General features: G+C 47.0%; 1 protein-coding gene and 1 long non-coding RNA gene across 3 annotated transcripts in view; both read right to left on the bottom strand.

Moving 5' to 3' along the window:
* Positions 1–27,990, bottom strand: part of LOC135908101 (uncharacterized) — a 79,847-nt gene that overhangs the window by 25,320 nt on the left and 26,537 nt on the right. The window lies entirely within an intron of this gene.
* LOC135908100 (uncharacterized) lies at positions 24–14,116 on the bottom strand. 2 transcript variants are annotated; one of them, XR_011514432.1, is made up of 5 exons: positions 13,575–14,116; positions 12,700–12,742; positions 11,769–11,868; positions 9,984–10,052; positions 24–1,983 (listed from the first exon to the last, which is right to left on the bottom strand). It is a non-coding gene; the product is annotated as an uncharacterized lncRNA (long non-coding RNA). The 2 variants fall into 2 exon arrangements; XR_011514431.1 differs by having other exon boundaries at positions 11,763–11,868; positions 13,575–13,724.

The following is a 27,990-nucleotide window of genomic DNA, read 5'->3' as shown; positions in this document are numbered from 1 at the left end:
GAGATATCTTTGTCCCTGCACCAATCTGAATTTGACTTCCTACGTTTGCTTATGTGATAATTTGGCAGATCTCTGTAATGTAATCTGAGTGCCTGCACGGTTGTGTGGTCTAGGGTTTATATTGCATCGACGACGGAGAAATAAAGTTGTTAGCCTCGATGTGTCGTATGTTCCTTTTGTGGTCCATCTTAGGTGTTTGTGCTGTAAGTTTAAGTTGCTTGACTAAGCCATTCTAAATTAACAGTGGCTTGTATAATGAGGCTGATCAGTGGTATTTTGCATGGACTAGCACACAAATATGATAAATGTCAAAGTACTAAATTAAGAAATTGGGACTCAACACACAAACAAGCTACATAATTTAGTGTAGTTATTGGGCTGTATTTCCGAGCAGGCTATTAAATATAAACCGTATTTTACAAACCAGAACCCACCTGCTGATTATGAGACGTGTCGTAGCGAGTAACCCCGGATTAATTTGGACAACCTGGGGTTCTTTAACATGCACCTAAACCTAAGTACACAGGTGCTTTTGCATTTCACTCCCACTGAAATGCAGTTTTGTTTACGACTAGATTTGCAAAAGTTCTGAACAGGATTCCCCCTATATTTTTACAGTGGGCACTCTTTAAATGGAGCCTCAAGGGGCCGGGGAAATTGGTTCCATTTACCAGGCATTCTATTTAGTGCGAGACATTGCAGAGAGCCAACCGACCATCAGGATGGTGTCCTGTTTAAGCGGCAGTTTCGCTAAAGCAATTTTCGTTTATGAAGGTTCCACTGCAGTCCTTAATAGTGGATGAGTTGTGTTCTGCACGGACACTTTAGCATGGCTACCATGTTTAGTTGAATATTGTGCAAGCAGCGACATTTCACTGTACCCAGTGCAATATATAAAGCCAGCAATGTAACATGCTGCAAATGCAGCCACGAACAAGTAACTCCCCTATCATACCCAATAACAGCATCTTTAGACGAGATTAGTACTGCTTTCTCATGTTTAAGTGCCTTGTTTTCAGAAATCAAATCCTCCTGATCACATTGGTTTCCAATCGTGTCATTCCCCGCGCTGAGGTCATTTGAGATTGCATTTAATTGCACTTCAGATAGCATATTGGTCTTATTTAAAAAGCACATGGCATCACAGTCACCACCTAGATATAGAATTTGAGCTGCAACGCAGTAGCAGACATTCTGAGGTAGATGCCTAACTATTCTTTTGAATTGGGATGCATACTCAAAACACTGCTATGTAATTGCAGACAGGGCTGGTAGTGTAGCAACCAGGACGGATTTAACGGGCATACAGGAGCAAAATTGTGTGAGCTTTGAATAAATATTCTCTCTGAGGAACCATGCTGTCAAGTTATAAAATGGGGATCGAAATAAAGTAGTTGGATAGCAAACCTGCATTTCATTAAGTAAATAAAATACTGTTCATGCTACCTTCCAGGGTGCACACTACATTCTCTTTCTTTGAATGTGAATTTGTTACCTTGCCATGGGTTGCCAAATGTATGGGTGTATTGTTGGTCGAGGGTGGATATAGGTCTCAGGCTAGAGGAAATATTTCAACAAGGAGACTTGCCAGGTTGAACAACGAGTGTCTCAGGCTGGAGCCATTTGGTTCCCTTGCAATGATGTTGGCTCCAGCTTGAGACTTTTTTTGTTGGACAACTGTTGACAATTAATGTCGCCATCTTTTCATTTACCCTCATCTTATTCAACCCATTGCTCCACGCAGGAGCTGCAGTTTCTTTAAGAATAAAAATATTAATGAGCTCAAAGGCTTTGTGCATGGCTGCGTCCCCAAGTGCAAAAATTCGTTTTCAATGAATGACAGAGTTGGTACCTTTCTTGAGCATTCAATAAGAAGAACCAAAATTAAGCTAACAGACTGGTTATGACGACAAGTAAACATGAATTGATGTGGAGTGCCATTTCTTCATTTCACACCAGGCTTGGGGCCAGCCGGACTTCTTCCTAAAATTGAGAAAATTTTTCTAATTAATTACATATTAAGAGTAATCTCTTCATAACCTAAAAATTAAAAAAATGGTTATTTGGTTATTCATATTTAGTTAGGAACAGCGCGAAGAACACTGACGAAGTAAGGGCGTATACAGTAATGACACATAGTGCTGGTTGACTACAGATTTAATATTAGAACAGACAAACAGTTAAGTACTTTGGAATGCTTCCTAAAAGCCATAAAAAACCAAAGCAGGAAGCAGTTGTACGAAATAATGTATGTGCATGAAAAATGCACTTGATCATCGGTTTGCAGATATGTGTGCCATTTACTTGTCAGTTAACAATACGTCTTACACTGAAACATTTCTCCTACAATTTGGCAATTCTGTGGGCACTGATTATTGCTTGGGTCAGTTGGTTGCTGTTGTTACTGCTATTAGTGTATGGTGAAGTGTAATGTAGATGGGGAAGTGCTACTGACAACTACGAACATTGGCAAATTTTGCTGCACCAGGATAATGCACGCATTGTCCTGCTGCAGCAAAACTTTCCAGTAAACTTTCACAGTTCTCTGTAGTACTTTCCCATCTGTCTCGCCTCACACTGTTTCATCTATAGCGCTTCACCATACTATAATATGCGCCACCAACTGACACAAAATTCTACCCTTCTGAAGTTCCTACTGCTACTTCGCACTCGTCACATTCAGGCTGCCAGCCGTACTAAGCCCAATGTAGTATAACTGCATGGACTGGCAGCTCCTGTCATGGATTTACTCTGGTGTAATGGCACCACAGAAGCAAACGAAGACAAAGACATGCAGGACACAAGTGCTTAACCTCAACTCTGGCTTTAATAAGAAAACAGACATATACAACACGTAGTGACACGAAGTGACGTTATTAATTCAAAAACAAATTCTTCGTGCAATTTAATTGAGAATGACTGATGCATTTGTCCTTTTCATGCTAATCTGCCAAAGCTTAATTATCTTATGTACATTTGCTCATAATTTCTGGCAACGAGTTTCGAAGAACACTGGAACGAACCACTCTATTTTGTAGTGTATCACAATGTGCGGATGAGAGTTGTTGCACACAAACGTCATTAGCCCCAATCTCAAATTATTACAATGTGTGTCTATGCAATGCAAGCATGACTGGATAGGAATGGCAGACTGTACATAACCTCCGTTGCGCAGTGCAACGCTTGCAAATTGTGCTGCACGCAACAAACAAATTAGTTTGTTTTCCTGGCTTCAGTCTTTTTTTCTCATCACAGCAAATCTCTCTTCACATGTTTCATACAAAAAAAAATGTTTGCCCGTAGGGACCAGCTACACAATTACTCACGAAAATCCCAAATGCATACCAAACAACTGCAACCACTTCTTTACTTCATCATCTCATTCATTATATTCCCTAGTCATGCCTGATTTAGTTGCGCAAATCCTTTTTCTCAGGCCCTTGTTAGGAGAGTTTTGTGCTGCAACATAAAGCAGAAGCCAAAAAAAGGAAGAGGTTGGTTGTGGCTTGAAGCACAATATGCATCTAGTGAGCTAGGCCGCAAGCGTTGCGTAGTCTGCTGCCATCACAAGGCCGTGCCTACATTGGACAGATGGGATGCTCTATTAATGTGAAATCAGGGAGATTAAGGCAGTATGAGTCATCTGTGTGAAACAACCCTCCCTCACACAATGGTAAATGCTGCAAAGAATGTGACCGCGGTCCTGTGTTCCACAAAACTTGCGTTGTAGCGAGATATTATGACCTGACAACATGCAACGTAATTGTGGTTTGCAACATTTAAAAAGAATGATAAATGTATCAGTGATCCATTAGTTGCACTGCATAAAGAATTTCTTTTAACAGATACCATCACATGTCTCCACCTGTTATTAAATATTGCGTTGCCTTATTTTAAAGCTTGAAGTGAGATCCGGTGCTTGTGTCATGCGTACATATCTTTCTTCGTTTACTTTTTGTGGTGCCAATACACCAGAATTTGTATAACCAAATGGCCACACTGCTTTTGTCACGTTATAGTGATGCTTGCAAAGCCTCGCAAACAGCAGCCTATTTGCTCAAAACGTGCTTTTGTACATATGCTTTTCCAAAAAGAAAAGCTGCGAAAAGGTGACAGAATCAACAGCAGTAGGTTAAATCCACTGCAATGCTTTACTTTTCTGCCTTTATTATTCGTTACACCTAAGTGGATCAGCCAGAGTGTGAATGTTACAGAAATGCACCAAATAAGTTGTTGAAATTATGCAAAAATGTTAACGCAACTAAGCATAGATTTATGTGCAATAATAGACACCACTCAGTTTCTTTCCTTCTGACACAAACGTAGTATATCTTATTTTTTTGGCATGAAGAAAAGCATATGTAGACCAGGCAATATTTGAATGAGAGCCTTCACGATTAAGCACCACTATGTGACCATTAGGGTACATACACTGTAAATAGTACAGATGATGTCCCGAATATCACAAGTGCAACATGTTAGCGAAAGCAGCAACCATTAACCCCGAAACTAACCAAATCCCACAAAAAAATGGCTGTGGCTTAGCTAAGGTTAAGCCCAGGATGCGAAGCATACTAGCCTTTATTTTAGTTGTTGAACCACTGTTTAGCCTGGTGAACTGCTGTTGCTTGGCTATATTTGGTTTGGCTAGACGAAGAAACAACTCATGCAGGCAAGCGCACGAGCTGAGACCCGGCTATGTAGCTACGCGGCCGCAAGCGAGCGCACGAGTTGAGCCTCCGCTTTCGCAGCTGTTATGACGTCATATGGTAGCTGCGTGGCCACGCGCGGCGCAGCAAGGAAGAGCATGGTTGTGCGGCTAGTATGCTTCGCATAATAAAAAATAGATGTATGTGTCAGTGCAGCACCTGTATGCTGAAGTTACAGGAAAGTGGCATGCTTGTTAACAAACCTACAACCAAGGCACATTTGTATGTGGCCAACCCCTGCCTCTTTATGTGCTTTCGTGCCTTTGACAAGGTGTTACTAGATAGTTATTTGCTTGTCTGTTGCAAAAACACATCAATTATCAGGTCCGTGCACAGTGCACCATGCCATTTATCTATGTGGACTCACTTTGAGTCCTTAGCACTGCTCTCACCTGTTCAGAACTAACAATCGCAAAAAGACTTGTTCTACTTAAATCTACATGCCTGAACATGTGGGTTCTGCAGTTGAAATAAGGTAATTATAAGTAAAACGAATGACATGTTCTGATGAACTTTGTTTTCATAATCTAATTGCTTATTTGGACACATAACCAGTCAGATAATTCGCACTAACACAAGAAAACAAATTCAACACACTGGTTTATACTGGTCGGTGCTCTTTTGACTTTAGTACACACTGAACCAACGACAGGCAGTGAGAAATACCAACAACCACTAACTTCCAGACGGCATTATCGGTCACATGTGCACATGATATAGCTACAAAAACCCAAAGGAAAGTAAACAAAGAAAAAACTACATTTTAACAGAAAAAGAACAAGACAAAACAAATTTCTTCTGGTAGCTAAGTCACAATCAAGGTGCAAATGCCAGCTATAGTTCGGCAAGCACACATTTAGTTATTTTGCTCAGTCGCTCAATATCACAATTTCTTGTTTGACAGCAACACTGACGGGACATCTGTGCATATCTTTATTGCAAATGCCATTTTTGCTCGCCCCAAAATCCTTTTGTGGTTATTCATTTAGTACCTGCTTCGCCTGTACTGGCGTTGCAGGGGGATATACATTATGTGTAATGTAACTTACAGTCAAATCAAGCAAACAAAGCAGGGAGGGAATTATCTTTGAAAACTATGCAATCATTTGCAGGCGGAAAAACCTTGCAGTCCCTTTGGTCCAAGGAAAAAACAATGTGAGGCATCACCACTAAGGAAATTAATAAACCTGTTTAGTGTAATCTCTTCCTTGTGAGGTATGATGATAGCCTGATATGAATTTCCCTATCTCTACATGTTTGGAACAGTACATGCTATGAAATAACTTTAACTGAAGAGATTTCCTAGTCTTTTCAATCCTGCCATTGCAGCTTACCCTTACTCTCAGTAATACAAAGCCATTTAGTACGACTTCAAATTTTGAATTTGAGAGTCAGTGAATAAAGATATGGTTTTACGGTGTGTCACCGATACCTTCACATAGGTAGAATGAAGCAAACCCAGCCTTGCTTTTTTGTCCACTCTGTCCTCTTTGATACTGTCACACGCAGTGGGACGACACTATCATGAAAAGTGCTGGCAGTGGAGGTGAATGCTTTGTCTGTCTCTCATTTCAATGCATCTCTGAAACTACAGATTATGCAACCCCCAGTACTAAACACGTGGGAAGACTGTGCACATAATACCACGCCATATCAGCACATCTAGTCTTTCCACACGCAGCAGATCACCTCTAGAACAGGGTGTGCAGGCTGCAGATGTGCTCAGCTGCGCTAGAAATGAAGACACACATGGACTGGGCCCCTCTGAGGGCCCCCTTAAAAGCTCAGTTTGTCATATTTTGTTTCTGCAATAGGCTAGTGCAAAGAGTGAATTTGCTTCATTCCTGAATAAAGGGAAAATCAGACATCCACCCATTCGTAGCAATTGCTACAAAGGAAACTCATACGGATTCCTCGAAAGAAAAGCCTAATAGTTGAAGAAAAATTCGTCCTGGTCCGGGACTCGAACCCGCGACCACCGCCTTTCCGGGGCAGCCGCTCTACCATCTGAGCTAACCAGGCGGCTAGCAGATGGCAGGGCGAAGTCGAATTTGTCGACAACACACAGCAAAGGCAAGAGCTTCATGTAGTAGTTCTGTGGAAACCCGCAAGGTGGAGAGAAGTAATGAATAAAGGGAAAATCAGACATCCACCCGTTCGTAGCAATTGCTACAAAGGAAACCCACACGGATTCCTCGAAAGAAAGGCCTCATAGTTGAAGAAAAATTCGTCCTGGTCTGGGACTCGAACCCGGGACCACCGCCTTTCCGGGGCAGCCGCTCTACCATCTGAGCTAACCAGGCGGCTAGCAGATGGCAGGGCGAAGTCGAATTTGTCGACAACACAAAGCAAAGGCAAGAGTTTGACGTAGTAGTTCTGCGGAAACCCGCAAGGTGGAGAGAAGTAATGAATAAAGGGAAAATCAGACATCCACCCGTTCGTAGCAATTGCTACAAAGGAAACTCATACAGATTCCTCGAAAGAAAAGCCTCATAGTTGAAGAAAAATTCGTCCTGGCCCGGGACTCGAACCCGGGACCACCGCCTTTCCGGGGCAGCCGCTCTACCATCTGAGCTAACCAGGCGGCTAGCAGATGGCAGGGCGAAGTCGAATTTGTCGACAACACAAAGCAAAGGCAAGAGTTTGACGTAGTAGTTCTGCGGAAACCCGCAAGGTGGAAAGAAGTAATGAATAAAGGGAAAATCAGACATCCACCCGTTCGTAGCAATTGCTACAAAGGAAACTCATACAGATTCCTCGAAAGAAAAGCCTCATAGTTGAAGAAAAATTCGTCCTGGTCCGGGACTCAAACCTGGGACCACCGCCTTTCCGGGGCAGCCGCTCTACCATCTGAGCTAACCAGGCGGCTAGCAGATGGCAGGGCGAATTCGAATTTGTCGACAACACAAAGCAAAGGCAAGAGTTTCATGTAGTAGTTCTGCGGAAACCCGCAAGGTGGAGAGAAGTAATGAATAAAGGGAAAATCAGACATCCACCCGTTCGTAGCAATTGCTACAAAGGAAACCCATACGGATTCCTCGAAAGAAAGGCCTCATAGTTGAAGAAAAATCTGTCCTGGTCCGGGACTCGAACCCGGGACCACCGTTTTTCCGGGGCAGCCGCTCTACCATCTGAGCTAACCAGGCGACTAGCAGATGGCAGGGCGAAGTCGAATTTGTCAACAACACAAAGCAAAGGCAAGAGTTTGACGTAGTAGTTCTGCGGAAACCCGCAAGGTGGAGAGACGTAATGAATAAAGGGAAAATCCTGGTTAGCTCAGATGGTAGACCGGCTGCCCCGGAAAGGCGGTGGTCCCGAGTTCGAGTCCGGGACCAGGACGAATTTTTCTTCAACTATGAGGCCTTTCTTTCGAGGAATCCGTATGGGTTTCCTTTGTAGCAATTGCTACGAACGGGTGGATGTCTGATTTTCCCTGTGCTTCAAATGTGCTTCATCCAAAGTATGTTATCGCGACCATGCTGTTCTGTTGCACCTAAGCTCCCTGCGCTTGAGCGGAAGTTGTATTTTCTTCTATACGTTTGTTCAGGCTGTCATTAAACAGTTGGTAGTTTGACACTTCACTGTCTTCCTTTCTTCTATCCCTTTTCAAGAAATGTATTTTGCGCCACAAAGTATACCTAGGAAATCTAAGCACCAACTTGCCCAAGAAGTCCTTTTGGAACATCTACACAGGGTGTTTTGACTAATGTCATACCAAGTGAGCACACTACAAACCTTGCGTGCATCGTTTTCATGACTCTTCCGATGACCATATTTCGTTTTCAGTGACTTTATCAACTAAGTATCTAGCGGCAGCTTGAACATAGGCACTCATGAGAACTCGCACCAGGCTTGGTCGAATATGTCCAGCACTGCATCACTGAGTAGTGAACCATGCTGTAAGAGTTGGCAACTAAATTGCCACCTTGAGATTGAAACTTTTCAACCTTACAATCAAGGCTTCAATTGCCCAGCCAGCAAGCTGCAGCAAAGGTGTGAACTATAGTCATCTGATGTCACATTCTATGTCATAGCGATAGCAGCTGATCTCTCTAGTGGTGGCCCTCAAGGCCAACAGGCATCCCTTTCTGTGCACATGCTTGTGTAGGACTAGGCAGATGGTGCCAGTTTGTTCTTCAGCATTAACACTATGTTCACGCTGTACCGGGAACACATTTTCTTACTCAGTGCAATAGCCCTTGAACCTACATAATTGCCACCAAGAGTCCTTTGTCCACCAACCTTTCCTTTGCCATGTCATTTGCTTCTGCCTTGATGTCATGGAGCAACTTCAGCTAGCTGAAGCATTGATGTTGTTTGAGTACCCACATAGCCTTGCAGTTTTCCAACCTGAACGTTGCTTCATTAAAAGCTGACATGATTTGGTCTCAGCAGACAGATCAGAGTTAAAAAACACTCATAAACTTCTTTCAAAGTCATTCTAACCTCGTCAATAATCCCGGGCCTTTTGATGTGTTATTCAGCATTGTCCAAAGCAAGTTGGCTCTTAAAAATCAAATAACAACTTTGTGAGGGCAGCTACTGGGCTACCTGTCTCTTCAGCGAGCCTGAAATGTCTCCCAGCCATTAAAGCAACAGCGCAAAAAAACGACAATGAAAAGTGTGGCAGACAAAATGTTCATGTAAATCCATATGTTTATCGACTGTTACACTAACTGAAAAAGATAGTTGTTTCGGTCACGAACAAACAGCCAGTTGCCCAGTCCTGCACAAGCACAGTGTAACGATGCTTATGGATTAAAATTTGTTGTGTGTGCATGTGGTGCAATGTACCACATTTCATTTTCCTGAGGCTGCAGTACACTGGGAAGACTGGTTGCTACTTCAATAGGAAGCCCTTACAGTATTGCAGCCCTTTGTTCAGATCTTGCTGCAGATTGTATCAAATGCGAATGCAAACTGTTTTGCAGGACACGTCAGTTGAGTTCAAGCAATTAGACCGAGTAACCCAAGAAATACTTCGTGCCTCCAAAACGTTTTAATACAGTCCCTAGTTTAGTACAGGTTTTCGCCTGATGTTTTGGCTTCTACGGTATAATGCTGTGTATAAGGCTTGCTAGGTACTAGTGGTTTGATGTGCACACTCTCTTGTGTTGCTATAATTACAACTTGTAACAAAGATTTTCCTTCTTCACAAACGTTTGGACACAGTGCCTGTGAGTTCATCTTTTAACCTGTTTTTCATTCGATCTGTGCATTTACATCGAACGTAAACTACAAAATATCAGTACTGAGAATCGCAAAAGAACACACCTGCGTAACGATTCTGCCGAGATTGTTGGAGTGGTCAGTCACAGGATGCAACACCGGTAGAAAGGCATCCTGAGGTAAAGCAAAATAACAATCGTTGTAAGATGCGGATCAAAAATTTTATTCTGTGATGTTTTGGCATGTATACTAATTACTACATTTGTATGTAAAATAGTTTTGCATAATAGCTGAGCAAGGTTAACGTCTCGCCCTGTGACTGTCAGCCAGTGCTACTCATGGCAATGGTGACAAATATGGCACATCCTTTCAAATGGAACTTTTGTGCATTACATGAATTGAACTTAGGTTCACATAATACATGACACCTGTGGTTAGGAGGATGTGTTGCATGCCACACCAACGCCACAAGTGGCACTGCCTAACACTTCCAGGGCCAGACTTAGTACATAAACAATACAAATGTGCAACAAAGTGAACAGGTGGATAGCTGCTGCTATAACTCAAAGATTGCATGCATCATGCAGATGTGAATGCAGCTCCCATCAGGATAGAGTTGTCCTTTGGTGCACTTCATTTCTCTTCCTCTTTTGTCTTCATTGCATGCTGGTGCCATATGGTAATAATGAACAAAAATTAAGCACCTCAGTTCCCATTCTTGTTTTGCTACATGCTGTAAAGTCATCCAAATGCGCTTAAGACTCTTAAGGATGTACTTTAGCCATTTTGTCTTGACAATATTGGTACTGAGCATAATGCATCATGCAAGAAACTTGCATATACCGGGCACCGCTATAGACACTGCGACCTCTGCAGTTTCTCCACAATCTGGCATAATGTGCTCAAGCTGCCTGTAAACACTGGAGGGTGTCTATCATACATTAAGAAGCTCAGCAAACATGAGAAGGGCCTAAAATGAAGGTCAGAGAAGCAAAGCAAATTTTTAACCATTCCTCTCGATGTTGCTATGAATGTGAAGGTGCCAGCAAATGATGTATTTGAACTGTGTTTTTAATGGTGCAATACTAGAGAGCACATTTTTGCAATAATAATGTGACAGAGAAGAATGACAGAAACTAACTTAATGAATATTTTTCTAAACTTGCACGAGGGTTTCGTCATTATGCTGATGCACACACCTGCATATCTCTACTGTGAAGTCTTGTTTCGGTTTCCTATTTTATTTTCACATAGTAATTTACATCATACACTTGTCCTGAAATACATCACGTTAGGCTCCTTCAGTATTTTTTTTTCTTACTGGAACACACATGCCTATACGGGGCACACACTCAAATACATGCAAAGCTGCCACGGGACTGGCCATTTGAGGTCGACATGTTTGTACAGCGCAAAAGACGAGGACTGAAGGAAGAACACAACACAGGTGCTGTCACACACACACTCAAGGCACTCTGCGGGATTCTCAGGCTTTTTTCATGCTCCTACAAACACGTTATGTAGCACATATTGAGCCACAGAAAGCTGTACTGGAAAATGTTCACGTTGCACTACAATTTTATAATTGAGACCTTTTATCTAAATATAATATCTGAGTTGATTATTTGATTAAGAATAATTAGGTAATTAGGCAAAATGCAGAAAATCTAAGTATTTCCAAGAGACAGGAAACAACATTACCTAGGTTCTGTGCAGCTAGGTGGCATATGCATATTTTTTTAAGTTTTCTAAAGTTACGTGGGATAACCTGCATACGTCCCATGGAACAAGTGTCACACCAATCACTCTAAGTGATGCCGCTAAACTAGCCATTGCACTTAAAACATATAGGGTAATAAAAGTAAACTCTAGGTAAGAGCATACCAAGACCTCTATTGCTGAAAAGGGAAACTGATGGGAGGCGACTGATCTCCGGTTATGAAGCTGCTTCATCCTCACAGCTGGCAACGAAACGGCCGCAACCACAGTCCTGAAATAAAAGAGAAAAAGTTGACATTACAATGATCACATAGAACACGAAAAAGCTGGTCGCCAGTTTATCTTGGAGAGCATCTGCTGCTACATTAGGTTTTGTATATTGGTCAGCTTATTGTTAAACTAAGCTTGCCAAAATTTTATACCTTAATTGCTTTGCTCTTTACAAACTAAAACCTTTGCCTAACTCATACACTTATGCACTACTTAAGCTATGAGATGTTTACTGATCCCTTACAATGAATGGCTTCTAAGACAAATTATTTCACACAAAAGGATGCATAACTTATGAGTGTTACTGACATTGAATACCAAGGCATTACCTTTTTATAATAGACGATGGCAGACTTCAAGCACATTTTTCTCACAGATACAGGTTGATCGGTCTGCCTTTCTTTTTTCACCAACAGTAGAAATTTTGTTCTTAATATTCGTGCAATATAGGATGATTTTATGATGTGTGATATGATCCTGAGTTGAAAAGCGCCACTTTTTTGTGTGAATTTGGCACCTAGAATTCAAAACTCAATATCTGTACCCAATACCCAACGGCACAGCAGCAAAGTAATTAAACATTAAACAAGTCCAGGTATCCAGTGCAGAGCGCCAGCTGTTGAATAACAACACTGCACAAGCATCGACTGTATAGATGTAGCGTAGTATGTGCACGGCAGGCGTAGTGGCGGCCTCCAGCAAAGAACACAGCCATGGAGCGACGCGCCCGTATGAGCCATCGCCGGCAATTCTATCGCGTAAATTGATATATCTCGTCACGGCACAGGCGTCGTTTTCTGGCCGCCGAGGCGCCGGCGCCACTGGTACTCACCTGCTCCGGCCGCCGAGGTTCAAGTGACGGCGTATCCAGTAATCTGAATTAAAGAAGGACACTGTTACCGCCAAGCAGTACGCTAACTATAAACTATAAAGCGTTTCTTATACTCTGACCGGCAGTTCATGCGGCGTTGACCCGTAGTGCCGTTGGAAGCTCACCACACGCTTTTAATACCACAAACGCGCCGCCGACATTTCACGCCCGTAGATCAAAGTCGACGGGCGCAGGCTCTACATACTACACGCCGCAGTCGCACACTCCCTGCACAATCAGCGGCGTAAGCGCGAAGAGACACAGACGATAGCACGGAGCGTACTGGCAAATCTGCACAATGCGCGCTTAGTGAGCGACCTACTGCACACAATCGCACGAGCTAGGGGACTGGCGCCGCGTACGCGCCAGCTAGCAGATACCGCGCACAAAGAAGCGCCGCCGGTTCTCGCTCAAATGATCGCTGTACAAACACTCACACACGCGCACCGCAGTAAACCCTTAACGAGCCGCCGCATTTTCAGGCGGCGGTTAGGCAGCGAAGCTTAGCTCACCTTGCACTGCACATAACTATTATGGTAGTGGCTTGCGCTTCGGGGAGCATGTCGAATGTTCACATCCACCCTATTAAAGACGCGGCACAGTCCCTCATCATGTAAAATTCTAATGTTTAAGTACACTCGCTTGACCCTAAACACTCAAGTCACCTCGATTACGACAAAGCTCGAAGAAACACAGAGATCGTGCAAGATGGTTCTAGACGGCCAACTGTCGCGCCATGTTGTACTGAGACCTTCAATAAGTCATATCAGCGCGTCTCTTCACTTAGAACATATGCACACTCATAGAACGTGTAATAATCGTTCGAAGTCACTTACCGTGGAGTCTTGGGGGTTCAATGCTGTGAGAAACAACAACCACGGTAGAAGAATGCGCCGCCGCTGACAATGGCTGCCCCTTTGCGGCTTTCAACGTACGCGCGCGCGCTCCGAAGGCTTGTGCTCCTCCGCGCGTAGTTCCGACCGTTCCAACTTTCGGCGTCCTGTGTGCAGCGCCAAGGCGCGTCTACTCTGAACAGAAAAACAGCGCCGACACACATTGCGCGGGATATTTCGAATGTGACTGCAGAAATAATCCTACTGAAATTGTCGCTGCGGCTGCCTGCCTTGTTGGTCACGGCTGAGTTATTCTTTTCTATATTTGGCTCGTCTCAGATATGGGTGTATTTCAACACTCCCACTTTCCCGTACGCCACCGTTATTCCTTGAAAACCCCCATTTTACAACCGCAATGGCCCTTCAAATGGGGCCGGGGGTATAATAATGGTTCTAGCTTATTTTACTTCTTCTCGTGGGAGTACTCATTTTAGGCTAGAGGGGAAAAATGGCATATCAACTGTTAAAACGCCCATATGGGCTCATTTGTGTTTACAGTGTCGAGTACCAGCCCGGCGACCGTGTTTGGGTATGGACCCCTATACGCCGACGAGGACTGAGCGAGAAGCTATTGCGCCGCTATTTCGGACCTTACAAGGTCATTCGACGTATTGGCGCACTGGACTATGAGGTCGTGCCAGACGGCATCTCGCATTCACAGCGGCGCCGCGCACGACCTGAAGTGGTCCACGTGGTGCGTCTTAAACCGTTTTACGGACGTTAACGAACTTCCCTTATTTTGTTGTTTTCATTGCTACGAGTGCTTATTTATTACTTTCGTTTGTTTGCAGCATCGGGTCGATGCTTTTTAAGAGGGGGTAATGACACGTGTACTTATCTTTATCGGGCAACCACGTTTCGCCGCTTAACAACTGTAATCGCAGAGCGAGGGACGCGCCTGCATGTATCCGACGCTTCTGGAAAGTTATCGACGCTTCTATCCGCGTGTCTGTTGTCGCCGAACCTTGTGTTATCAGATTTCATCGCGTGACACGAATTGTGTAGAACTTTGTGGAAGACACGCGGGTCCCATCAGTTAATCTGGAATATTCGACGACTGATCTATAAAAGCCAACGCGCTTGACCCGCTGATCAGTTTTTCGACGATCGCCGAGCGTGTTCGCCGCTATCGTTGTGCTATAAGTGTAGCCTGTTTTGTGGGCACAGGTTCGCCCAATAAAAGTTAGTTTTGTCGTTCACAGTACTGCTACTGCGTTATTCACCGTCACGACCACGTGACAATATTAACATAACCACCGGGCCGCACATTTCAGCTTCTTTGCTCTACTGCTAGAAATCTTCGCTCAGCGGGTTACGTGCATCTGATATGGAAGGACTATGCGAGCGATGTCATTGTACTGATTTGCGTGAGTGGCTCATTAGAAAAGATGGGCGGGCGGATTTTTTTATGCGAAGCATATTACGAGAGCTCAACCCAGCTCCTCAGGCGCGGCGGTGTCGCCTTCAATACCACGTGACACCATGACGTCACGACAGAGGAGAAACGGGGCTCCAACTCGCGGCGTCGCTCGCGGCGTCGCGGCGGTATATAAGCAGCTGCGCTTGCCTCTGCTAGTCACTCACGAGGTCAGATGCCTCCTGGAGACTGAGCTGCTCGTTGGAATGAGAAGCGAAGGTTGTGGCTTGCTACAGAGACTGATATTCTAGGTGGCTTTGGCTCAACTCTTGCAAGATGGGCTGGGTGGGAATCGAACCAGGGTCTCCGGAGTGTGAGACCGAGACGCTACCACTGAGCCACGAGTACGATGCTTCAAAGCGGTACAAAAGCGCCTCTAGTGAATGTGGTGTTGCCTTAGAAACGAGCTGTTTCTAAGGCTCAGGCGTGCGTCGCTTGCTCAGGCGCACATTTCGTTGCCGCGCTGAACGCTGCGTTGCTCGAAGCTCACCGCGTCCAATGCGGGGCGCGTAGTCGCTGTGCCGTAGCCCGTTGTCTTACACCCATTGGCGGGTCGACGGGAACGCTGTCGCGTTCCACTCTTGAAGGCGAAGCAGAGTAACGCATGAGTTGTTTCTTCGTCTAGCCGAACCGAATATAGCCAAGCAACAGCAGTTCACCAGGCTAAACAGTGGTTCAACAACTAAAATAAAGGCTAGTATGCTTCGCATCCTGGGCTTAACCTTAGCTAAGCCACAGCCATTTTTTGAGTTTGCATGTTGTTGCGCCGTGCGATGGTTTTACACTTTGAAGACATTATCGCCGTCGTCTGGCCTACTCGCTGTGCTTGTATGTTAATCATGCCCAAACCTGGTGAGGGGACAATTTACAGGATGGAGTGGTCTCTGACCCCGTCGAACTTGAACGTGAGTTCAAGAGGACTCTAGGGGTCTTTATTGAGATCCTGCATTACGTTATGGATGAACATACTTGTTTATTACCACGTGTATTTTCTCTGCGGTAGATTAAGGCATCCACCAAGAAAAGAAAATCCTCGCTCCGCATTTGTTTACACGCGCCTACTTATACTATGTCTCACAAGTACCCCGCAGCAATGCCGAAGGCACGAGCTGCGCACATGCAATATCCGCGCGCAGCGAAATATAGTTCCAGGGGTAACTAGCTGATAATTGGCTGTACTAAAGAGTTCCTTTTTTTGCTCGTTACAAGATACAGTACAGTGATAGGCGACAAGTTAGGGCCTTTACCCGTGTAAGTCGTACACCAAGAACTACTGCGGTAGTTATCGCCGGCAACCGTAAATAGCCACCCTAGCAGTGATCACCTAACAGCATGCAGGTGCTCATAGAGCGCCGACTACCCGCTTCGATGCGAATTAGCGCTTGTAAATTGCTCTCCGCTTCTGCCAGGAAAAAAAAACAAGTGTAAAAATCTGTCATCGCGAAGCCTCATCTCAAGCTCAGATGAAATCATTACCTGTGTTTTGGAATTTTTGAGAGCGGGCCTGTTTTCACACTGCCAGGATACAGACTCGGGGCTGAGCCGTAAAATTGGTTTAATTAGCAGATGGCACCAGAGCATTAGCACTGGTGGTGCGTTGACGCTGCGGAACGCTATAACAGCCTATTCGTTCATGGCATCATTATTTCTCTACTCCGGTATAGCATGGTACGGGATGGCGGTAGCATGAAAACGCCAAGTAGACGCCGAGGAGACGCTGTGGTGAGGCGCAGGCAGAAAGTTATAAGGGCATTTGCCTTTGCTGCTTGCTAAGGAGGCTGCAGAATAACTGCAGCGAAAGCATATAGGTGAAGGGAAGCACCACTGTCAGATGCATGGAAACGCAAGTTATTATTACGGCAACAAAACCTTTATGCGTCGCATATTGCAATCGCTCAGTTCAGCCCTTGGACGCGGCCGGGCAGCCACCATTGACCTTGAGCGCAACCACGTGACGTGACGTCACGACAGCCGGAGGAAAAGCTGGGCCCCAACTCGCGCGGTAGCGTGCGGCCGCAGCCACTACCTGACTCCCGCTCCTCCCGCTAGGGGCGCTGCGCCGGCGCGTGATAAGCAAACAGGTCCGCAATAGACATCAGTAAGAGGCGATTGGAGGATTGGTGGAAGAAAAGTAGGGAAACGACAAAGGACGGAGACGTACAAAAGCACAGTTCGCAATAGGGTATCAGAAAATTTGGACGTGGTAGTTAATAGTGTGTTTTTTTTTCTCATGGGTTAACCTAGGTAGGATATTAGGCAGCATAGTAGCAAGAGCTTGGTGGCGCAAGCCACCGCCCCGTTCCAAAGGGGACGCTCATAACATCCATCCATCCATACCTCGCCCTCAAAAAAGACGGGCTAGGTGGGAATCGAACCAGGGCCTTCGGAGTGTGAGACGGAGACGTTACCACTGAACCACGAGTTTTTTTTTCTTTATTGCCGGTCGTTGGCCCGGATAAAAATTACACATTCACAAATAATCAAAAGGCACACTCACAATATGTTGAAAACGACCGCAGAACTTGTGCGGCTGCACTTGTGCTAAAATTCCCTTATCGCCAATAATAATTCCACTCATGGCAACCACTCTGGGATGCTCTCCAGCAGCTTTTGTTCCTCTACAAAGTTCCATATGCTTTCTTTGAAATACTGGCGAGCCGATCTTGCATCGAGATCGGCATGCCTTACCGCAATTCTACATTTCCAAATGCTATGCAGGGCCATAAGCATGATCACATTGAATGGGGTACCATCATCACTTTCTATTGGCAAGTAGAGAATCCCATACGCATCTAGGGGGAAATCCTTTTTGATTGTGCGCTGGAGCACATCCCAGAGGAAAACGGCATCCCAACAATGCAGAAAAACATGTTCAATTGTCTCCTCCTACCTGCAAATTGTACAATGAGTGCCCCAAGGAACGAAGAAACCTCTTTCAGCCAGCCACGGTTTGACAGACAGCGTTCCGGAGTGCAGTTCCACTGAACCACAAGTTCGATGCTTCAAAACGGTACGAAAGCACCTCTAGTGAACGCGGTGTTGCCTTAGAAATGAGCTGTTTCTAGGCTTAGGCGTGCGTCGCTTGCTCAGGCGCACATTTCGTTGTAGCGCCGAACGCTGCGTTGCTCGACGCTCACCGCGTCCGATGCGGGGCATGTAGTCGCTGCGCCGTAGCCCATTGTCTTCCACCCCTTGGCGGGTCGACGGGAACGCTGTCGCGTTCCACTCTTGAAGGCGAAGCGTAAGCGTCCGCTTTGCAGCTGTTATGACGTCATATGGTAGCTACGCGGCCGCGCGCGGCGCAGCAAGAGAGAGCGTGGTTGTGCGGCTAGTATGCTTCGCATAAAAAAAAAGACCGCGCAATATGCAACGCATTCTTGGCCTAACCAAGCTAAGACTGGCCATTTTTTTGCGTCAATTAGCCAACCATGGAGCATGTAGCGACAGGATTGCAAGCAGACGCTGAGTAGATGACGCGGCGCGGATGAGGACATCTCAAGGGGCATTCGGCCTTCCTATTCGCTAAGAATTCATGTGAGCTCTAAGTCAATAACGGACAAAATGAGATTAACTGGAGCTTTTAGTCCTCGCCACGAAATTTAGTCCGCGGAGAGAACAAGTGAAACAAGATGACTGGCATGTCCAAAAATCAGAGGACTAAGTGTTTAGTCGCCGGCTTTGTCTCCGCGATGAGGGGGCGCAACGGTAGGATGAACGGCAACGCTTGCTCTCGTGAGGAAACCGTTGCTCCCTTGCAGGACGCCGCAGACAAAAGTGCCCGCGCCCACGTCTATTCGACGGCCAGGTTTTCGTTTGGACCGGCATGGGGGTACTCCGTGCTGCAAACTGGACAGCCACAGATATGCTGCACACAAATGAAAGGCACGGATGCACAAATACGGACAGCGCCTGAAACTGCATTCGTCGAGGCTCTGACAGCCCATTTGCGTACAACCTGTGATAAATGTGCCCCGAGGAAATCGGAATAAAATGCAAAGCTATAAGAGGAATCGCGTGCAACGTCGCGACAAACAGCCTATAGCGAAAAGCACGGTTGAATGACCGTTCATTTACGACTCTGTGTTGAACGGCTGCTTATAGTAAATCCGCGAGAGCGGCGATTAAGGTTGCCTGCTGGGTTCTCGTTAAGCTACCACGACAACAACGAGCGGAACAGCGTGTTCACGCCGCTGTATCAGCGCGCTCGCGTCCGTAGGGCTTGTCTATTTGCTCAACCTCGTACGCCTTCAGGACAATGCTGTCAAGTGCAAATAAACGGTATCGATTAAGGCGGAGTTGCCTTTACAAAAAAGGCGATTCTTCCGCGAAGAATCGCCGCTAAGTACAGACAACTAGAAGCCATCACCATCGGTGATCGCCGCCACGAGGTCAGTGCCTATGAGACGGCCCCCGACTACACGGTGAAGGGAATCATCAGGGGAATCCCGTTGGAGGAGGACGCCAAGTCCATTCACACCAACATCGTTCACGCCCGCAACCCCGACGCCCTGGCAGCCAAACGGCTCAGTAATACCAAGACGGTCATAGTGGCCTTTCAAGGACCGCGAGTGCCCTCCTACGTCAGGTACGGCGGTGCCCTACTTCGCTGCACCCTGTATCGCAAGCAAGTCGACATGTGTCACTGCTGCGGGAGACTCGGTCACCGCATGGACGTGTGCCCCAATCCTCAGGACAAAGTGTGCCGTGGTTGTGACGCCCTCAACCCAGGCCCCGACAACCAGTGCTCCCCACGTTGCAAGCTGTGCGGGGGAACACACATGACAGCGGATCGCAACTGCCGCGCAAGGTACAAGACCCCCTACGTCGTGACAAAGAGGCAATGGGAACGACACAGGGCCACCGAGGAAGCGGAGGCGGCCGCCAAAGCCACCAGCCCCGCCGGCAAGCCACGCTCGAGATCCAGGACCCGCAGCCGAGGCCGCTCCCGGTCCCGGAGCCGCACCCCAAACCCACGGCAGCAGCAGCAGCAACGCCGGTCTCGCAGCCGCACCCCCAGAAGGACCTCAACACGAGACACCGAAACCACCGAGAAGGTGAGCTGGGCAGATGCGGTCACGGGAAAACGAGCACCAACCACGAAGGCTGGCGGCAAAGCACCCGCTAAAACAGAGACGGAGGTAACCAAATTAACACAGGCGATACAAGCGCTGCAGAAGCAAATAAAACACATGCAGACACAGATTCGCGAAAAAGACGACTCATACAACAACTCCAGCATGCCGTGAAGAGCGGTACCGATACAGAGGCCATGCATGAGACTCAAGAACAACCAATAGAGGACGACGAAGTCGTATACCCCGACACTAAACGCAGGCCCGCTCCCTCACAGACCACTCAGGCCACGCAGGGAACAGAAGAGGAACCCATAGAGGACGACGAGCTCGAGTTCCCCGATACCAAACGAAGACCCACTCCCACCCTTACAGAGGCAACACGACCCAAGCGCACGCGCGCAGCGATACGCGACGCGCGAATAGATGCACTCGAGGCTCGCTTCAGCAATCTCGAGGAAACTATCATCGCGTCCATCACGCGTACCATCCAGCGGAGCCTGGAGAGTGTTCACCTCAGACTGTCGAGATTAGAAGCCGCAAACAGCACGATCGTACCGTCGCATAGGGAAGCGGCGCAACACATGTAACAAGATATAAGCATGGCCCCACACTCATAGAAACAAAAACACACGATATGGCAGTGGAACTGCAGAAGTTACCAAAACAAACGAGCGCACTTACAACAATACCTGAAAACGATCCCCGAACGCCCAGACGTCATCATACTGCAGGAAACGAATGGTCCCGCCAAACTCGCGGGGTACCAGTCTATAACAGGCAAGGCGGAGAAACCAAACGTCACCACACTGGTCAAGCGAGCGCACACAGTTATCGAACACGATACCAAAATCAGAGACATCGAAAACGTTCTCGTAGAATTAATTCCACCACGCAAGACCCGCAATAGCATCTTCGTACTCAACGTCTACAGCAGTCCCAGATGCCGCCAGCACCGCTTCCATGTCCTCTTCAAACGGGCAATCGACATCGCCAAGGGGCAACAGCTGTTCATTGGGGGGGACTTTAACGCAGCGCACACGGCGTGGGGTTACAAGCACGATCACCCCAAAGGCACCCATCTATGGGCAACGGCGCAATACGCCGGACTCGAGCTGGTCACCGACCCCGCGGCACCAACAAGGCAGGGCAACAGCGTAAGCACTGACACGACGCCGGACCTTACTTTCACGCGCAACACACGCAAAGTCACTTGGACAAACACCATGCAAGACTTGGGGAGCGATCACTACATTATTTCCATAGAAGCAGAAGGCGGTCCGCAGGAACACAATGCCGGTCGTCAAATGAAGATCACCAACTGGAATCGGCTACGCAAACATCGTGATGAGCAACAGATGGAAGACATCACAGATATAGAGCAGTGGACCGACCAACTGCGGTGGGATATCGAGCGCATGACGCAAACGATCCCGTCGACAGCTGGGCTCGAGACAATAGACTCCCGGTTGCTGCACATGCGGGAAGCCAAAACTAACCTGCAGCACCGATGGAAACAACAGAGACACAATAGGAGACTGCGTAAACGGATAGCACAGCTCAACAAAGAAATAGAAAAGCACGCGCTTAACCTGCAACATCAACAATGGGAAGAGAAATGCGCGGAGATGGATGGTCAACTCACCACGCGTCGCACGTGGCAGATACTGCGGTACCTGATCGATCCCGCCAACACCAAGACCACACACATGCAAGGCATATACAAAATCATACACGCTTACGGGGGAACGGAAGAACAATTCCTACGGGATACGGAACGCCTTTACATATCCTAAACGCCACCGCAAATATATCCAGACTACTCAGGAGAAAGCAACGCCACCCTAGACGAGGAATTCTCAGTAGCCGAAATCCACGCGGCCCTCGTAAAGCTGAACACCAAGTCGGCCCCTGGCCCCGATCGAATACCCAATAGGGCACTACGCAATCTCGATTACGGATCGATCGAGAAACTAACAAAATACGTTAACGAGTGCTGGGCGCACGGCAAGCTACCCCGACAATGGAAAGAAGCAAATATCACACTGACACCGAATCCCGGAAAGAAATTACAGCTGGAAAACCTGCGCCCCATCTCCCTTACGTCCTGCGTGGGCAAGTTAATGGAGCACGCGTTTCTCAATAGACTCACGGATTACCTCGAGGACAACGACTTATTTCCACACACCATGATTGGGTTCAGAAGACATCTCTCCACGCAAGACGCCCTTCTGCAACTAAAACACCAAATCATAGACAATCCGGGGCGTTCGACGAGAGCCATCCTCGGGCTGGACCTGAAGAGGGCCTTCGATAACGTTCGCCACGATGCCATATTGCGACAAATAGACAATCTAAATCTCGGCCTGCGCACGTACAACTACGTCCGAGACTTCCTCACGGGAAGAACCGCTCGCATGCGAGTGGGGCAACTACAGTCAGAGCAAATCAACATCGACAGCTCGGGCACCCCGCAAGGCTCGGTGATCTCGCCAATGCTCTTCAACCTCGTCCTGCTGGGGTTGCCCGACCGACTGTTTCAAATCGAAGGACTGCATCACACGCTATACGCGGATGATATTACGATCTGGACGACAACGGGCAGTGACGGAGCGATCGAGCAACGTTTACAACAGGCCATCCAATGCGTAGAAAACTACCTCGTGGGCACGGGACTCGCCTGCTCGGCCGAAAAATCCGAACTGCTGCTGTATAGACCAGTCAGAAAGGGGCGCCCACCTAAATGCTACACCCCCCTGGAAAAGCAAAAGATCCAATTAACGGCATCAAATGGCCTACCCATCCCGATAGTAGAGAAAATCCGGGTACTAGGAATGATGATAGAGCATAAGGGTGGCAATGGCGAAGCACTTCGCAAGATAACGGCAAAGGCCACCAGCACGATGCAGCTCACTCGACGCATCACCAACAAACACGCGGGCATGCGCGAAGGCAGCGTCATCCGACTCATCCAAGCCTTCGTCATTTCCCAGATAAGGTACACGGCAGCGTTTCACAACTGGACGGTTGCGGAAAAAAACAAGCTCAACGCGCTGATACGCAAGGCGTACAAATGTGCGTTGGGACTTGCGCCTGGAGTCAGCACCACCAAGCTCTTAGAACTAGGCCTACACAATACGCTCGAAGAACTCGTGGAGGCGCAACAAGTGTCCCAACTTGAACGCCTATCCAAGACCCGCCCGGGCAGACACGTGCTTGAAAATCTCGGCATCACATACGACTCGCAACATGGCGTCAAAGTAGACATTCCAAGACCCATACGCGAGCAACTATACGTACCCCCATTGCCTCGCAACATGCACCCCCAACACCACACGGGGAGGCGTAAAGCCAGGGCACAACAAATGAACAAAAGTTACTCTAACGACAAGGATGCGGTCTTCACCGACGCAGCCCGCTATCGAGACAGGAAGAGTTTCGTGGCAGCAGTTACTAGCCACCGAGGCAACCACCTCACGAGCGTCACCGTGAACACGGCACATGCCGAAGCGGCAGAGGAAGCGGCCATAGCACTGGCCCTCACACAAACCAAAGCTACATACGTGATCTGTGACTCGCAAACGGCAATTCGCAATTTTGCAAATGGGCGCATCTCGCAAGAGGCGTATCAGATACTCCAGCGACATCCCATACACCAGGGAGAGGCCGACGTTGATAACCGGAGGCATTTGCTGTGGATCCCGGCACACACTGGAATGAGCACCCCCAACGAAGCGGCTCACGGCGTTGCTCGAGGCCTGACTCACCGAGCAGCATCGGAGGAAGAGCCCCCGCGGGGTACTGCAAACGTCTGGGCATGGGAGGATCGTATGACCACTTTTCACGACATCACGGCACACTACCAATCACAAAGACGCATATACCCATTCCCTCACGCCATGTTAGACAGGACGCAAGCAGTACACTTCAGACAATTACAAACAGACTCTTACAGAAACCCCAGACTCATGCACGCCATGTATCCAGACATGTACACTACAAACAGATGCACATCGTGTGGCGAGGTTGCCACACTAAATCCCATGCTATGGGAGTGTCGGGACCTAACAAACAAGTCGGGCAGTGCCGACCCCTCCGTCTCTTCCACCGCCAGCCTCCAGTCACGCTGGATGACCGCACTGCTCAGCTCTGACCTGACAACACAACTCTGGGCCGTCCAGCGAGCCGAGGAAGCCGCTTCGAGACAAGGTCTCGGAACCGCGTCCGCGGCGGGTGCCCAGACCCACTAAAAGACGCCGGACTCAAATCTTGCTGATTTGAAATTAAAGTTTACGCTCTCTCTCCGCGAAGAACCACACGCCTCATGGACGTAAAGAACAAAAATATGAAACAATCTCTATTCGTACCCGCGTGAATAAATAGGCATCTCGATCGTTTCCGGCTTTGTAGCGCTGTGCTGTGTCATTTATGCTCTTCGTGAACATCTGCTGATAAGGAACACAGCACTGGCTGACCGCACATGGTCAGCCAGCGTGACCCGGAACACAAGAAACTCCGTGGTTACAGGCGCCGCAACACGCGCTTGCAACTTCTTGTGCAAAAATTTGGATTACGCTTAAGAGGAAGCTTTAGCTCGAGGGCTCCTATCTAAATACATGTAAAAGGAGAATTCGTTTTTTTCGGCAACCACTGCACCAAATTTGACGAGGTCTAGTGCATTTAAAAGAAAAACTTAAAATCTAGTGACTGTCGGTTTCGAATTTTTGAGTTACGTTGTCAATTTTTTATTAAAAATTGGCGAAAAAGGAAAATTTTCAAAAAACGAAACTATGAAGTTTACAACTCTGTAACTCAACCACTAGAAATGATAATAAAATTCTGTGAATTGTATCTAGTAGTACATCCAAAGCGGACAAAATAGATATGTTACACATGAAGATAAAATATTTAATCATAGGGAAATATAACTTTTGCAAAACCGTTGTAACCAACGTAACAAATTCATGTAAGATGTAAAATGACATATTGAATTTGTCCGCTTTGAATGATCTAATGGATGCCGTTTACAGAACCGCGATATCAATTCTTTATGCAGAGCTATGAATTTGTAAACTTCGTGCTTCTATTTTTTTTCAAACGGTCAAATATTTGAAAATCGTTTTATGAAAATTCAAGCCTTAAATCGAAATTCCGCTTCCAACAGTCACTAGCATTTAACTTTCTCTTTCAAATGCAACAAATTTCATCAAAATCGGTCCAGGGATTATCTCATAAAGACGTTTTTGCATTTTACATGTATTTGAATAGGCCGCGTCGGAGTTGGGCCCGAGCTAAAGCTTCCTCTTAAGCTTCGCCTTTACGAGTGGAATGCTGTAGCTTTCACAGATCCCTGACAGCTCCTCACGCTTCCCGGCAACTGCAGCTCCTGTAATCGTAATGTTTACCGGTAAACGCTGGTGGTGAACGCTACGTGCGAAGGCGAGCTTTCTGCCGAAGAGGCGGCCACTTGCGTGGGCCTCAATGCGGCGGAGGCGAGCTCCATCTGCAGCTGCTGCAAGGAACCGGGCCTGCCGTTTTACGGCTTTGAGGTCTGTACACGCAAATATGGCATGCAAGCCATGTCCGCTCTATGAATGGTGGAAACGCAGGAACAGGGGTTTGTGGTTCTTTTCTTAGTTTTCCTTTAGCAGGATTATGTTCTATCCTGTATTCAAGTTACAATCCGACGGTATCATGTCTGTAGGTTGTGTGTAAATCGTATTTGACGATTTTTCTATGCATTTTACCTTGAGAAATTCAATCAGTTCAGGAACTCCCTTGCGCCACATGGAAGGCCTGCGTGGTTGGGTATGCGTGGTTCGCAATTCTTGTTGCCGAAACGACGTCCGACACTCGATGCAGGACGCCGGCGCCAGATTTCCTGCGGCACCGGCACTTAATACTATCGCGTTGAAACATACGCCGACGCAAGTCGTCTGGCAAACACGCCGGCCGTTATGTGAACACAATTTAGTGCACTTCAACGCGTAGAGTTAATATATCAACTGTAGAGGAAAAGCTGGCCCGAAAAAATGGGAACCGCTTGGACGCCGCCCTGCTACTGGTCAATGTCGCAAGCGCAGTTACTATTGAAAGGGCTGAAAAGAAGTACAGGTCACCTTATGCTTTGTCATTTAAAAACGCATACCTGATGGATTTAAGAAGGTGATGCGTTAATGTTATGTTTATAGAAAGCGCTTGTTAAGCGCGTGACCTATGTAAATCACGATGTACGCATTCGTGAAACAAAGCATTTCAATTTCAACAATTTCGGTTTGAAATCTGTTTTTGGATGCGTAGTAGTTTCATACAGTTTAGCTTTGACATGTGATGGCGCGACGACATCGGACGCAAGGGCACATACGTGCCTTTTGTGCCACCCAAGCTCCGAAGTGCTCTGGCATATGTCTTCATATGTAGGTAAACGAATGTATCTTGCTCAGAACATCGCACGAGTAGACAGCTCTTGCGATGCATCACAATCGCTTGAGAAGCGTCACAGTAGAGCATTTATTTTACACACGGAGCGGTGTTTGTATTTGCAGGTTTCCCTGCAGTAGGGAATTGCTGGATAGGCGGACCACTGCACCGGAATTGTACTGGCAAATGTAGAAGCAAGTCATAGAATCTGTTTAATTGTTGCACTTTGAACAAACATGCTTCTACAAAGGCCACTGCAGAAAAACAGCCTGACGCCGAGTGTTTCTGCGTCAGGAAGCAATCAAGAGGCGAGTGCCTATTACGGACCAAATCGAGTGCATGAACCCACATACTAATAGCGCAGGCGTTTTATTACATGTGCAATATGTTCAACACATCCTTGCATGCAATTTCATGTGTCATATCCTTTCTGGTCTCAAATGTGTGCAGCAAATCTATTCGCACGATCGACTTCGGGCCTGTGGACCGTTCACTTGCGCTTGATGCTGAGTCTTTTTCATGTATCCACAGACTGCAGATATGCACATCAGATTCCTACGAGCATTTTCAAAATTCAATTATTTTAGACAACACGCACATATGCAATACCGACATAACCTCAGATACCACTCGGCAGCTCGGGCACATTTTTGGTGAGTATACTTGCAGGTATAATAAGTAGCTCATGTGGACGGCTCCAGCTAATTTACTTAAATTGTGTGCACAGTGTGTACAAGGGACATGGAAATAACTTTTTTTTTCGTGCACCGATTATTTTGCTGTTGTTGTGATCGGCCGTTCGCCCCGCTACGCCCCTCGGTCACGGCTCGCACGATTATAGTGAAGGGGCCGACGGCCTCGTCGGGATGGTTCTCGACACGGATGAGTTATGGCCAGTGCGAGAGTACCTCGTTCATGAGAAGCTTCAGCGATTAGCAATGATACTGCTGTCACCTGTCAGCAGCACAAACTGGCGTGTCCAAGCCAGAGACGCGCTCAGTATGACCCGGTCCGCTCAGTATGACCCTATCAGAGTACGATCGGCGTCGGTGAAAAGGGTGACCTACCTCCGGATTGGTGAGACCCGATGTCATCGACCCCCTGGCACCGGATTGGGGGAAGTGGCTAAACAAATATCACACTCGGCATAACAGGAGCTACGAACGGCGGGAGTAATGAGCCATTATCACTTTATCATCAACTTTTCTATATTTCTTTCCATTTCTTTGTATTTCTTTGCATTTTCTTGTACTTATGTAAATATATACGTGTTTGTAAAACGTCTTGAATATCGGACCCAGCCTCACGTTCACTCACTCCTCCACGAGGAAAGAGGATCCCACGCCTTCGGACCCCGAGTCACAACATTGGATGGCAGGGGTGAGACAGTCTGCCCAGCGCTTCGACTTCGGCATGGTGAGTGCACAACCTTTTCTCCTTGAGAGTTGCC

The sequence above is a fragment of the Dermacentor albipictus genome, chromosome 5 (genome assembly GCF_038994185.2).
Source record: "Dermacentor albipictus isolate Rhodes 1998 colony chromosome 5, USDA_Dalb.pri_finalv2, whole genome shotgun sequence".
NCBI lineage: Eukaryota > Metazoa > Arthropoda > Arachnida > Ixodida > Ixodidae > Dermacentor > Dermacentor albipictus.
The sequence above is the reverse complement of the archived record's forward strand: the minus strand, read 5'-3'. Positions and strand labels throughout refer to the sequence as shown.